Source organism: Castor canadensis, chromosome 14 (assembly GCF_047511655.1).
Source record: "Castor canadensis chromosome 14, mCasCan1.hap1v2, whole genome shotgun sequence".
Taxonomy (NCBI): domain Eukaryota; kingdom Metazoa; phylum Chordata; class Mammalia; order Rodentia; family Castoridae; genus Castor; species Castor canadensis.
In genome coordinates, this window is record NC_133399.1 from 15,017,814 (window position 1) to 15,030,923 (window position 13,110).

A 13,110-nucleotide genomic window follows, 5' to 3' on the forward strand; every position below is an offset into this window, starting at 1 on the left:
CCCTACACGTATACCTACAATGACCTATGACCTACCACTAGGCCCCATCTCTTACAGGTTCTACCATCTTTCAACAATGCCATGCTGAGGTCCACAACCTTGAATCCATGGGCCTGGGACCATTCCAGATCTATGCTCTCACAATGGAACACTTGGTACAAATCCATCATGCCTTTATTCACCGGGTAGTCAGCATATGCAATCAACACAGATCCATCCTGCATAGGAGAAATGACATTTCTAATTATAGACTTAATTCTATCCATGTGGAATAATTATTAAGATATAAATTGATTAAAATAGTGTTTTGGGACTAGAAGTATATTTTCAAAATCAACACAGATCCTTGTCTGTAATGAGATTAATTTGGTCATTTTTATTATCAGAGAATTTAAGGAATAGCCATTGTAGAGGAAAAATATTTCTAAACTATTTATTGTCAACATTTTCTTAATTCCAGTTCTCTATGTGTACACACACATGAACATTTGTCTATGTCAGAAGGCATATTTGCCTCTGTCCCTGGATGAACACAGGTTTATTATTTTCAAAACCATGAACATGGGACTGAAATAGTCTAGAGAAATGTCACTGGCATATGAAGGAAGAGAGGTAGGGTCTAAGGAGCACAAATAGATTACAGCTGGGGTCTGAAGTTAAGGTTGGCACAAGAGAATCCTGATATAATTAGACCCAGTGTTTGGTCTCCAGTTGTTTGCTTCAGTTGCAGGGCAGAGAAAACACTTCAGACCATGAGAATGTATCCATGAATCCTTGAGGACTCTCCATGGAGAACTCAGAGATTACTGCTGAATGTTGTCTGGCTGACACGAAGATGCAAGGCTGGTTAAAAATACAAATCAATAAAAGTTTATTTCATTGAAGCAAAAACAATAAGAAAACAGGTATAGACTATGGTTTCTGTCATGCAAAATTAACATTTCTGGTGATTTCATTCATGGAGTTCTATGCATATTGAAGAGCATCATGTATCATCTTGAGGAATTAACTCATGACAGAACACAGGTGCTTGCAGAATACACAAGTCCGCAACCTTTATCTTCCCATGTCACTTTGATTTACTTTATTCTATTCACACTTAATACTAAGGTGCTAGAAAATACAACGTAAACTATGTACAGACCAGATGTAAAGGACACATTGAACATATTTTGTTTTAATACTTCAGAGCAGATGATCAGGTGAGGTTTCAAGGATGTGTTGGGGAGAGAGAAAGGTTTAATTACTTTAGAGAGACAAATATACAAATTTGATTAGCCAAGTAATGTCACGCACATGTACAGACACAGACATATAAGCTTGTTTTCTAGAGTCACTAATTTAACTAATAAAATGGAAGTGGAAATATTTGAAAAAGAAAAGAGTTACATAAATATTTTGAATACAGATTAGTTGGGTAAGCAAAGAAATAAGGAAAATTAAGTAATTGAAAAGTTTTGATAGTATGCTCTCAGAATATATATACATATATATTTTATCATACTTGTATATAATGTTTTTATTATAGCATATGTACCCTAATGATTCCAGAAGATCTTTGGAGTTGAAGGGATAGATTACAATCATTTATCATCCCTGACATACACACACATTCACACACACACACCTATCAGTTTCTCTTCTAAATACAAGCTTTTACTCAGTGGCATTTATCCTTTATCTACTTTTAATTGTTACATTTACAAAGCCCACTGTGTGCTTAACCATGTAATCAACTATTTCACAGACATATTCATGTGTCTCTGATGAGTATCAGATACATGAAGATAACTATCACATTCATTTAATAATCAAAATCCAGAGTTAAATTATAATACTAATTGTTTTTTTAAATGACTCAAGAAGCACTTTGCAATTGAAAGATAAAACTGTAATCATTTGTCATCAATGCAATATTCATCACAGTTTTAATTAATGGTGAATAGTGTACATAGAAATGTAATAGTACATGAATATCATTCAATAGACAACTTAAATGTTTAAGCTTAGAGTCATTTTTTGTGACTGGGTTTTACTCTGTAGCTTAGGCTAGTCTTGAACTTGTGATCCGCCTGCCTCAGCTTCCCAATCCTGGGATTACAGGTGTGCACCACCACAACCAGCTTAAAGGGATTTTTAAAAGTGGGTATTTTGCCTGGTGCCAGTGGCTCATGCCTGTAATCTTAAGTACTCAGGAGGCAGAGATCAGGAGGATCGCAGTTCAAAGCTAGTCAGGGCAAATAGTTTGTGAGATCCTATCTTGAAAAAACCATCACAGAAAAGGACTGGTGGAGTGACTCAAGGTGTAGGCCTTGAGTTCAAACCCCAATACTACAAAAAATAAACTGGGAATTTTTATTAGGAATCTCTTGTTAGTTCATGTTTATCTAAAACATATTATAAATTGTCCTAGTATATCATCTTGATCCATACAGGTAATTTTAGACTACTGAACTTTTCTTTTGTGGTAAACAGATCATGCAACAACTCCCTCCCCTAAATATTCCATGCTTCCTTGGGTTTAGGCCCCTGTATCATCTTCTTTTCTAGGTTGTTGGCTACACTCTGCTTGGGACAAATAGCAGATGCCAAATGTGATGGGAGTCCTAGACATGATGCAATCACACAAGATCTTAACCTCCATCTCAACAGCTGCCTCTCTTCCTTGCTAGATTTGATAAAGTAGGTTGCTATGTGGAGAAGGTCCAATGACGACGGATGCTGGTGACCACAAGCCACATTCCTCAGTCCAAAACCACAAAGGAAATTAGCTCCACAATAACCTCCTCAGGGAACCTGGAAGCTGATCCTTCTCCCTTGATAACCTCAGCACTGGCTGACACCTAGATGAAAACTCATGAGACCCTGCTGTGTGTGCGTATTAGTGACTTGCATGCATGTGTGTGCATGTGCACATGGGTGTTTGCCTACAGTAGGCAGGGATACTTTATGTGTAAGTGGAAATGTGTTACTGCCTTCAAACATGCTCAATGAAAAGAGCCATGAGAAGTTTCCTTGAAGATGGATGAGAATGGTGAACAATTAGCACAGAATTTTCCTACATGAAGATCTGAGATGAGGCTGTCAGACTGAAAGAAACTGTCAATAAGTCTTTTTTCAAGGAAAAAGAAATAACTCTTGATGTCAATTTGATTCTATCTTTCTAAATAAAGGATGAATAAATTAAGGATGAATAGTGTGGCATTGCTTTGTTATAGTTCAGAGCAGCAAGAGTGGTGTTTACTCATATGTCTTAATGAATGTGGGGAAGAAAAATATCATTCTTTCCTTGTTTCTCATTCATTGAAAACTGTGCACAACTTGCTGCTCCTGTATCCCTTGGAAATGTGCAATGTGAGAACTCTAATTGCCAGTTATTATGAAACAGCATGGTGACAGAAACATTCACCACAGTCACAGTCTGAATATCCAGGATCAGCCACACACATCTACATGGGAATTGAGCTTACAAGGCATGATAGGTTCCTGTCCTGATACAATACAATCAGGGAAGCTACAAGTTGAAACTTGCTTCTGAGAGAAGAGAGTTTCACCTTTTCTGCTTATGACTCACCTTCCCACCCACATAACACATTCTCAATCAGCAACTGCATTTCTCTGTCTTGTCTAGTATGAACCAAGTTATCAGAGCAGAGAGCTGGAAACAGAAAGTCAGTTGTCAATTTTACCCCATAGTGCTCACTGACAGACTTTTGAGTGTATGTAAACCACATACCAAATTCTACCCTTCCTAGTTTACCACAGTAAGACTTAAACCTATAGTATGAAATGTGTCACTGATAGAAGTCTACACACAAGTGAGCATAAACTAGGCTAGTAGATAGGGCCACATGAAAGTCCATGAGAAATTGTTGTCAGTGAAGTTCTGTGGATACCATAGAAAGTTGTCTACTCAGCTGTCAGTCAAGCTATTTTAAATATGTATTTCAGATTCAGGCCAGATAACCAGTTGACCTTTCTAATCTTACTAACAACCATTCCAAGTACTGAGAAGAAAGTTGTTTTCAATTGAAGTAATTCCTCCATCATGTTCCGCAGTTACTCCTCTGCATCTGAATCTGGCTGTGCCTGCAGTTTTGCCCACAGCTTTCTCCATTATCACCATTGTCATCTCACCACACCCAGACTTGTCCTTTCAGATCTGCTCATCATTCTGTAGTCTATGCAAACTTACCAGATGTAAAAAAAGATTATTTAAATCAGCATTAAATATGCTGATTCCTAATGACAGCAGGAAGCCACTGAAATGCTTCGATTACCCATGATGTTTGGTTAGCTCCCTCCATTCTCATACTTAAATAAGCTTAATTAAGGCAGAAAGCATCTCTGGCCTGTTGTGGCTGTATCCCTTGCCCATAGCACCTTATCCTGAAAGAGACAATGAGATGTGAGTGGATAAATGAACAATAGGTAGATAGTATCATTAAGAAATTTTCAATACAGGTTTGGAGCATTATTTTTTGTTTCCTTGTTGATTCTCAGTTTTGGGAACAAAACTGGCTCATGAATGCTCTGAATCAGTTGCTGTTATAAGCATTATATTAATGTCTGCTGAGGTCAGCAGAATATGGCTTTCCCTTTAACACAGAAACACCTGGGGCAAGATATACCTCCTCTCCAGCCCACCCCAGATTGCACATTACTCATGCGCCCTACGTATTACTCACTACACTTTACTTTGACAAAGGCTTTATGACTTTAAACAGTTGTTTTGAGGAACAATGCTGATGTCTCAATGGGACCAATTATTCCTTTGCAAATATTCACAGGTGAAGCAGCTATGCTAGTCACTTCTCTAAAGTGGACTTTATTCCAGAGTAAAGTTCTTACTAACTCTAAACTTGCAGATACTTCTGACAAAGTTTGAATCATATGACTTTGAGGCCATACTCTTCATTCTAGGACTGGTTATCAATAATGATGTTACTGACTTCAAAAATTTAAGGTAACTTTTTACTTTGTAAACTGGATTTGGTTTTCTCAACCTAAGTGTTTATAATCCATTTTGAAACAATTTCAATTTAGGATTGCCTGACAAATTGTATCAATTTAGCATTGCCATGTAGCATCATGGAAGTCAGACCAATTAACATGAATGTCTTTTCGATCCCTAAAGTTCTGAATTTATGAATTTCACAGTAACTACAAGTCCTTTTTCTTACTAACATGCTGGGCCCTATTTCTATGAACTAATTAAATTTTGTGTGTCATATAATATCTGTTTTGAATCTATGAAAGGTTGAATAGGGACTGTCACTTTGAGTTTCTTGATTTCTGTAAAATGAAAATCATAGCACAAATAACCCTAGCTATTATGTTATAATCCCAATGCAGGAATAAGGACACTGTAACTTCTGTTTAGTGTCAATGTTTTGGCGAATTATCTTCAGGCACAGCTGTTTCTTAAATAGTGAAATCATATTGTACATTCCATGACGATTTTGAGAAAACGAATTACTTGGGGAGAGATCCCATCATAAAGAAACATTACCTTTACATATTGCATATCTTTTTTCATTAGCATGCTAGCTACACATCTAGTAATTACTATTGTAGAATTCAAGTTGGTCAATGTGAACAAACTTGTGAGTTACATACACCTATGTGCACTGATCTAAGTTTGGACCACTGCATTGTTTCATTAATAAACTAAGGAATTTACTTTAAAATAGCTTAAATTGTCTTTCTAGATTATAGAAACTATAATGCAACTGCTCCTAGGTGAAAGGGGGTGTACTATGTGTGTATAAAGTGAAGGAAAAATGGGAGAGAGAGAAATGATACAAAAGAGCTATAGATTGCCTGGCACAGTAACTCACATCTATAATCCCAACTTCTCCGGAGAAAGAAATCAAAAGGATTGCAGTTTTAGGCCAGCCCAAGAAAAAAGTTGGTAAGACCCCATCTCAACAGACAAGTTTGGCATGGTGGTGTGCACTTGTCTGAAAAATAATCTAAAGCAAAACACGCTCCTCTTGGTTCAAGCAGTAGAGGACCTGCTTAGCAAACACTAGACCTTGAAGTCATACCCCAGGAAAGCAACCAAAAACACAAAGAGTATGGAAATGTCATGATGAAACTCCTTGATTTGTACAATTTAATACACACCAATGAAAATAAAATAAAACAATAGTCAACAAGGCAATAAATAAAACTGTCTAAATAAACACATGTCCTTCATCTACCATAGGAAAGTGTTCTTGTTATCTAATCTTTTTATTGTTAAATATAATTGTCATAAATCTATCCATCCACTGGACAACTATGGAAAGTGTAGACCACTCTATTTTTGTCTTTATTAAAAATAAGTAATTAATCAAGCATCTGCAACCAAAGAAAGTGATGCAGGTTGGTAGATGAGCTTCGCTCAATAGTTTACTATTGTGTACATTGAATGTCCTTATCTATCTCAGTGTGAGCTTCCATAATGCAATCTGTGTGGAGGAAATGCATTTGGGTGCTATTTGCAGAGAGATGTCTTTATTGAAGTCATAAAACTGAGAGAGGTTATTCAGAGTATTCCTTTTGGGATGTCCACAGACATAAACTAGGAGACATTGTTAAGTGAGGAATGGAGGAAAGAAGAGCCTATGATTACGATTGAAAATGAGTTGAAATGGAAGAGAGGAGGAAAGCGAGACTGTGTTATGGATGCCAAAAGAAGAAGAATTTCTGTCGAGGAAGTTGGTAATGAAGAGTGGTACTGAGAAGTCAAATATAATGAGATCTGGAAAGTTTTCATCTGCTTCTGTAGCAGGGAAGTTGTTAGAGTTTAGGTGAATCCATTTCAGTGGAGTTGTAGGCAGTTTCCCGAAAAAGAGTGGAGAAGTCAAGGTGTATGAACTGCTGAGCACCACCTTAGAAGGTCTTTGTGTGAGACTACACACAAGGTTCAGAGCTACTTAAATACACCTACTTAGAGCTATTTCACTAGGGATATGTGGAGTCAAATGAGGGTTTCTTATGCTTGAGAGAAATCTGAATATCTTTGAATGGGATATAAAAGAGAACACATGAGAGATATCTTAATAGTGAGGTCATTGGTAGAGTGTGGTCTGCTTTGTGTGCCCAAGTGGAGGGCTAACAAAATGATTTTGTGACTGTCAGAGAAATGGTCTGTGAGGCCAAGATGGGTAAAGAGAGAAAAATTCTTGAAGTAGCTCTCTAAGGAAAAGGGGGATCATCTCATAAGTGTAGAAGACTGTTCATGCAATGTACTTGTTCTTCACCAAAGTTGCATCTTTTTCGTAGTAAAATCAAAGCCTGGCTCTCCAGTTGGAACCAACATTTATTTTATTCCTTCAGGTTTTTGCTTTCCATGTGTGGATGGAGAAGAACAGCCAGAAACTGGAGATAAATAGATGAGTAGTTAGATAGGCAGGAGAGTTCATGAACTCCAATATGAGCAGGCAAGGGAGCTAGACTGTAAGGAGCTGATGCCCAAAGCAAAATGTACATGGATCTGCCAGAGAAATCTCACTGAAATTAGAGATAAAGTAAGAAACAAATGACAGATAGCATGAGAAGAACGGAGGGCAGGTTGAAGTAATTCTTCCTTGGTTTTATTTTTGCCTGTTTTCCCTTTTGATCTATAATTACCTGGAGATAAAGAGCATTGATCTGAAGATCATTAATTGAGCTCTTCTAATTGTGTTTATGTATTTGGATAAGTAGATATATACACATAGACACAAACATACATATGTATACACATACATACATAAGCATACATGTATACATATATATACAAATCCAATGCCAAACATTACATCTATTTTTATGAAATATACCTAATTTTCAAGTGCCAGCTCAATTTCTGTTGACCATTTGACTTTCTTTCCAACTATATTCATTATTTCTGTACCCATTTAATATGGCTTACTATAAGTTTATTCTCATTGCTCTTATTTTTCAAAATTACTATAGTTGTTTGTGAACCTTTAAGCTTTATATGATTATGAGTATATGCTTCAATCCACACAAACGGGATGCTTTGATCAAAAGAACATTGGAATGATGGATTAATGTGAGCATGATTAAAACTGTCACGTTTCTGTTGTGAAGTTTCCCTCTTCATGAGAATTGTGTGCACATAATTTACATGTTATCTTTTTCCTTCAGTACATTTTAAAGTGCTATTATAAAAAGCCCTCTAGGAATGTTCTTTAGCTTTCTGACTCTGTGTTGTGAAACAAACAGCCCCCATAAACTTTATAAACTGAACACGCATTCTTCAGATTTGCTGAACTCTTTTGTTGGCTCAGGAACTCTTCTTGACTGCTAAATTTTTGCTCCAAACGGTGAGGTCATATTCAAATGTGTTTTTTCTTCTTCCTTTCATACCTCTTCTGTTTATTATATTTTCCTTCAAATTACATTGAAAAATACACCATGCTTTTGTTTTGAAAAGACACAAGTTATTCTAATGTATTTGTGTGAGGTCTGTATTTATAACTTTTTTGTATGAATTCTTTATTTAGTAAGCTGCCTCTATTCATATTTTATTATTTTTAATAATAAAAATGTTGAATTTTATCAGAAATTTCCCTGTGTCAATTGAGATAGTCATGTGATTTATTAATTCATTAATGTTTTAAATTTAATTGACAGATTTCCTGACATTACACTATTCTTGAATTTTTCAATATACTTAGACATTTGTTTCATCATCCACTTCAAATGAAAATATTCTAAATAGATTTAAATTAAAATTCAAAAAGGAAGTGGGCCTATGGTTTTCCTTTTCATACTTTTAAAACTTAATTAGTCTAACCAAAATGTAAAGAAATAGGATAAAGTTCATAACTAATTGTAACATTTTTGTAGTGAGATACATTTTATAGAGGTTAATATTTCTTTCTGAATTCTTTGTAAATTTGAAAGCAATGACCTTTAGGAAGACATTGTAGGTGTATATCTTTGCAAAATAAGATTTTTGTAATATTAATTGCTTTGGGTTCTTTCTGCTAACGTGTATCTGGTTACATTGATATGTATGTACTTTTATTATTTTGTGCAAGTCTATTTTCTTTGTGGCTCTTACATTTCTGATGATTTATAATTTCTAGATTTTCTCGTTTTTTTCTTTCCAGGTGAGATTTTTCTCTCTCATTGGTGCACTTTTCACAATATTTCTTTGGTCTTTGGTGCCTCTCTTGTGTTGACACTTGGTCATAATTGCACCCTTTGTACCAAACTTCTCTCAGCTCATTCTCAGTTTGTCTTTGTGCTGTTGTCTGGGATGATGGTGTAATTTCTATTCCAGTGTTTGTGGGGAATGGTTTGCCCATTTCCATCTTGTTTCAGCTTTTCTGAAAAATCTATTTAATATAATAAATTTCCATTTCAATGCTATTTTAAGATCATGTTTTATGTGCACTCTTACAGCCTTTCAGACTTAGGTGTTTTATAAGGTTTCATATGATGTTTTCCTACAGGTTAATCAATAATAATTAATTTGCTTCTACATGTGTCTTTACAAACTCGTTCATTACTGACTTCAATCATGAGACAACATATTCCACCTGACAAACTTTCTTTAGAATTAGAGTTTTTATATTTGACAAATGTTTCAGAAACAGTGAAAGATAATCTCATTCTCTGTTGAACTAAAAATTGTGTGCATGCACTTATATGTGTGTATGTGTATGTTTACACATATAAAATATGTAATATATAAATTAATTGTAAAAACCAAAATGACTTTATTACTGATATCTTTTATGCTCATTTGATGTTTTTGTTTGAAATATCAAACTCATAGAAAATATTCTAATAACCAATAATGATCACTGCTACTTCCTTTAGTGTTTTGTTTCCTGAAAATCAAGGAACTGTATTTCCTTGAGTGCTGTCTTGATTTCTGTGTGATCTGGGGAGTTGTCCCCCTTACACTCAGTCTGCATCCATCTCAAGACGAGTCGGGAGGCACTCAGTCCCCAAGTTTATTCATCACCTTATTGGGAAACAAAACCTCTCCCTCCAGGTACTCAAGGTATTTTGACATTTTCAAAAACATTTCATGCATCCTAATATTTTCCTGACTTTAATATTACTGCCATTTTATGTACAACTTTAATGTTTGATAGCTTAGCTTTATTTTGATGAACTTAACCATCTAAGTACTATTTTATGAGAATAACGTGTGCATAGATTTTCTGAGCACTTGCTTATTTAACCATATATTTTCATGGCCTTAAAGGAAGGCCAACTCTTACGCATACACACACACACACACACACACACACACACACACACACACACACACACCCATTAGTACCATTTTTCTATTTTTCTCTTTCATATCCAAAAGGGACTTTAAAATATTTCCTGCCATATTTTCTAAAGAGAATGTGGAAGTAAATGATTTTGTGTTACTTTTATTATTTATTTTTGCTTGGACTCGGGTTTGAACTCAGGGTTTTACACTTGTCAAGCAGGCGCTCTACCACTGGAGCCACGCTTCCAGTTCCATTTCCTCTGGTTATTTTGGAGAAATGAACTATTTGCTTCAACTGGCCTTGAATACAAACCTCTTGATCTCAGCCTCCCAATTATCTAAAATTATCAGTGTGGGCCACCGACACTGGCCTAGCATTTTGTTTTAAATAAAGTATTATGCTGATGTCATATTTCCTTACTTATTTTACTTATTATTGTCCTGTAGGAATTTGAGTTCACTGTCGAACTGATTTCTCATTCACAGTAACAAGGCTTTTCCGAAGTCTCAGTGACAAGCCAAGTTTCTAACTGAGATTCCTTACATCCACAAGTGGTATATGGGCCATGCGTGTCAACTCTAGGACAAGTCTCTCCACCAGAAGTGCCCTCCACATTTCCACCTGACTGCTTGCTTTTTATTACCCTTGTTATTACCTTCATCTTCTCTTGTAAATTAGCACCATGCATTTGCATATGTGGAGACGCTGTCATGGAGTTTGACACACAGTTCAAACACCAGCAGATGTGCAAAGGAGGGCTGAATGGGCACCTTTCTGTTTAGTACAGAACCTGGATCTCAAAGGTGAGGAGCACATGCAAAATGGGAAGAGACAGGAAGTTTTCGTGATTTTGGTACTGAACATGGCTTCTCTCTCATGAGTTAAAGCCGCTGGTGCAATTCTTAGTTCTCTAAACTACAAGAAGTTACCTAGTCTTGTGATAGTTTGTCAATATCCATGCTCAGCCATGCCCATTCTATGTTGAATTCCATGCTTGTTTTAGGATCTCCCTGGCATTCTTAACCCTGAGATATGAAGACACAAACTTACTCCACAAAATGGTATATATCCTTTGAGGAGAAAAGTCTCACCCACAGTTCCACATCTCTCTTGAAACAGGTGCTTTTAGCTAAACTTTTCAGAGAAATGTTTTCTAAAATAACTGACCCCTTTGACGAGTAGCCATCATTTGAATTCCACATTTTAATGCTAGAACTTCACCAGTGCTTAGGAATATTGGAGAATGACCTTGATGGCAGAGGAGCTAGTGAGAATCAGAAAGCAAGCATGTCTGTGTGGATAAGGATCTGTGGAGCATGTGGAGATGACCCTTGAAGGTGTCTTGTCAGGAACTACTGGCAAAGCATTAGTGTGCCTGGTTTTCTCCACTCCACTCAGGATGAGAGGTCCAGATATCATTCTTTGAACTATTTATCCCACCCAGCCATCTTCTGTGGGTTCTCTCAACTTCCACAGTTTCTGTTGTCAAGGTAATATTATGCTTTGAGTTACAGAAGAAAATAAAGAAGACATCAAAGACATGATATTAGAAGACTGAACTGGGATCATAAGTAAATGCAAGAGTCTGAGTGGAGGGGCAATTTCTCTTTGTAACAAATATCAGTTCTGACCTAATCACACACTCTACTAACAACTTCTATTTTAACCACAAGAAAGAGGACCATCCATTTTCATGGCACAGTGGCCAGTTATTCTCTGTCCTTGGAAACCCCAGGCTGTAATTTAATGTCATCACAGCAGGAAGTTTGCAAAGGAGAAAGCACCATTTATTTCAGGATTCAGGGCATGTGTGGTAATTCCTTGGAGGAGAAGGAGGAAACAACTGACTCCAGAAGTAACTTCAGCAAAGCTTTCAACGCTCGGGTTCAGACTGCTGGGAAGTCACCAAAGCCGCACTGGGAAACCCCAGAGGAAACTCATGGAGCTGAATCCATGCAGCGTGAGCAGTCACCGTGACTTATCCAAAACATTTTGGAACAAAACCAAAGTGAGGAGTTAGTGAGGAAGAAGACAAAGCGGTATTTGGCATTTTACCATCTGTAAAGACTTGTGCCAAATCCTTAGTTGATCTAAAGTAAGGATCAATTTAAAACTTCCTTTAAAAAATTTTAACGTCAGCAAGACTTCACAAAAGCTTTATTGTAAATCAAAATCTCTGTTGACATTAACTTTGGACAGATACATACTTTTTGCAATAAAGAATTCACAGTTGGTTTTCATTATAGATTCAATACCCTGAGGACTGATTATTACAGGTAAAATGCAGTAATAATAAATGAATGAATGCTGCTGTATGCTCCTAGAGGTAAAAGCACTGTACAGTAAAGTAAGAGGAATACCACATATTTTCTTTTATTTCCCTTTATTTCAGATGTGCCAAGGGAAAATATCTTAATATTCTTTTATTATTTGTGCTATTTATTTTTCATGAAATGGCCAGGAAGACTGTGATTTGCTTGAAATGTGAAATATATCTCATGACTGCCAGAAGGCATACTAATTAGACTGTGTTGTATATATTTGCATTTAAAGAAACCTTTTCCTCACGTTCTGCTGGGAATTTAGAGTCTCTTTTAACCAATTAAGTAGTACCACCACTTTTGGTTCCTGTCATTTCTCTTTTAAATGTTCTAGGTCCCTACTCATCTATTTTCTTCCTTCTCTGTGATCTGTGACAAAGTGCAAATGAGATTACTCAGGAAGAGGAGAAAGTGGAGCTAATGACCTGTAATGCTTTTCAAATTTTAATATTCTATGAATCTATTATTTTGTATTTCTCAATTTTAAAAGAAAACATATCGCTAGGTTTTAGGGATCATGCCTATAATCCCTGACACTTGGAAAGCAG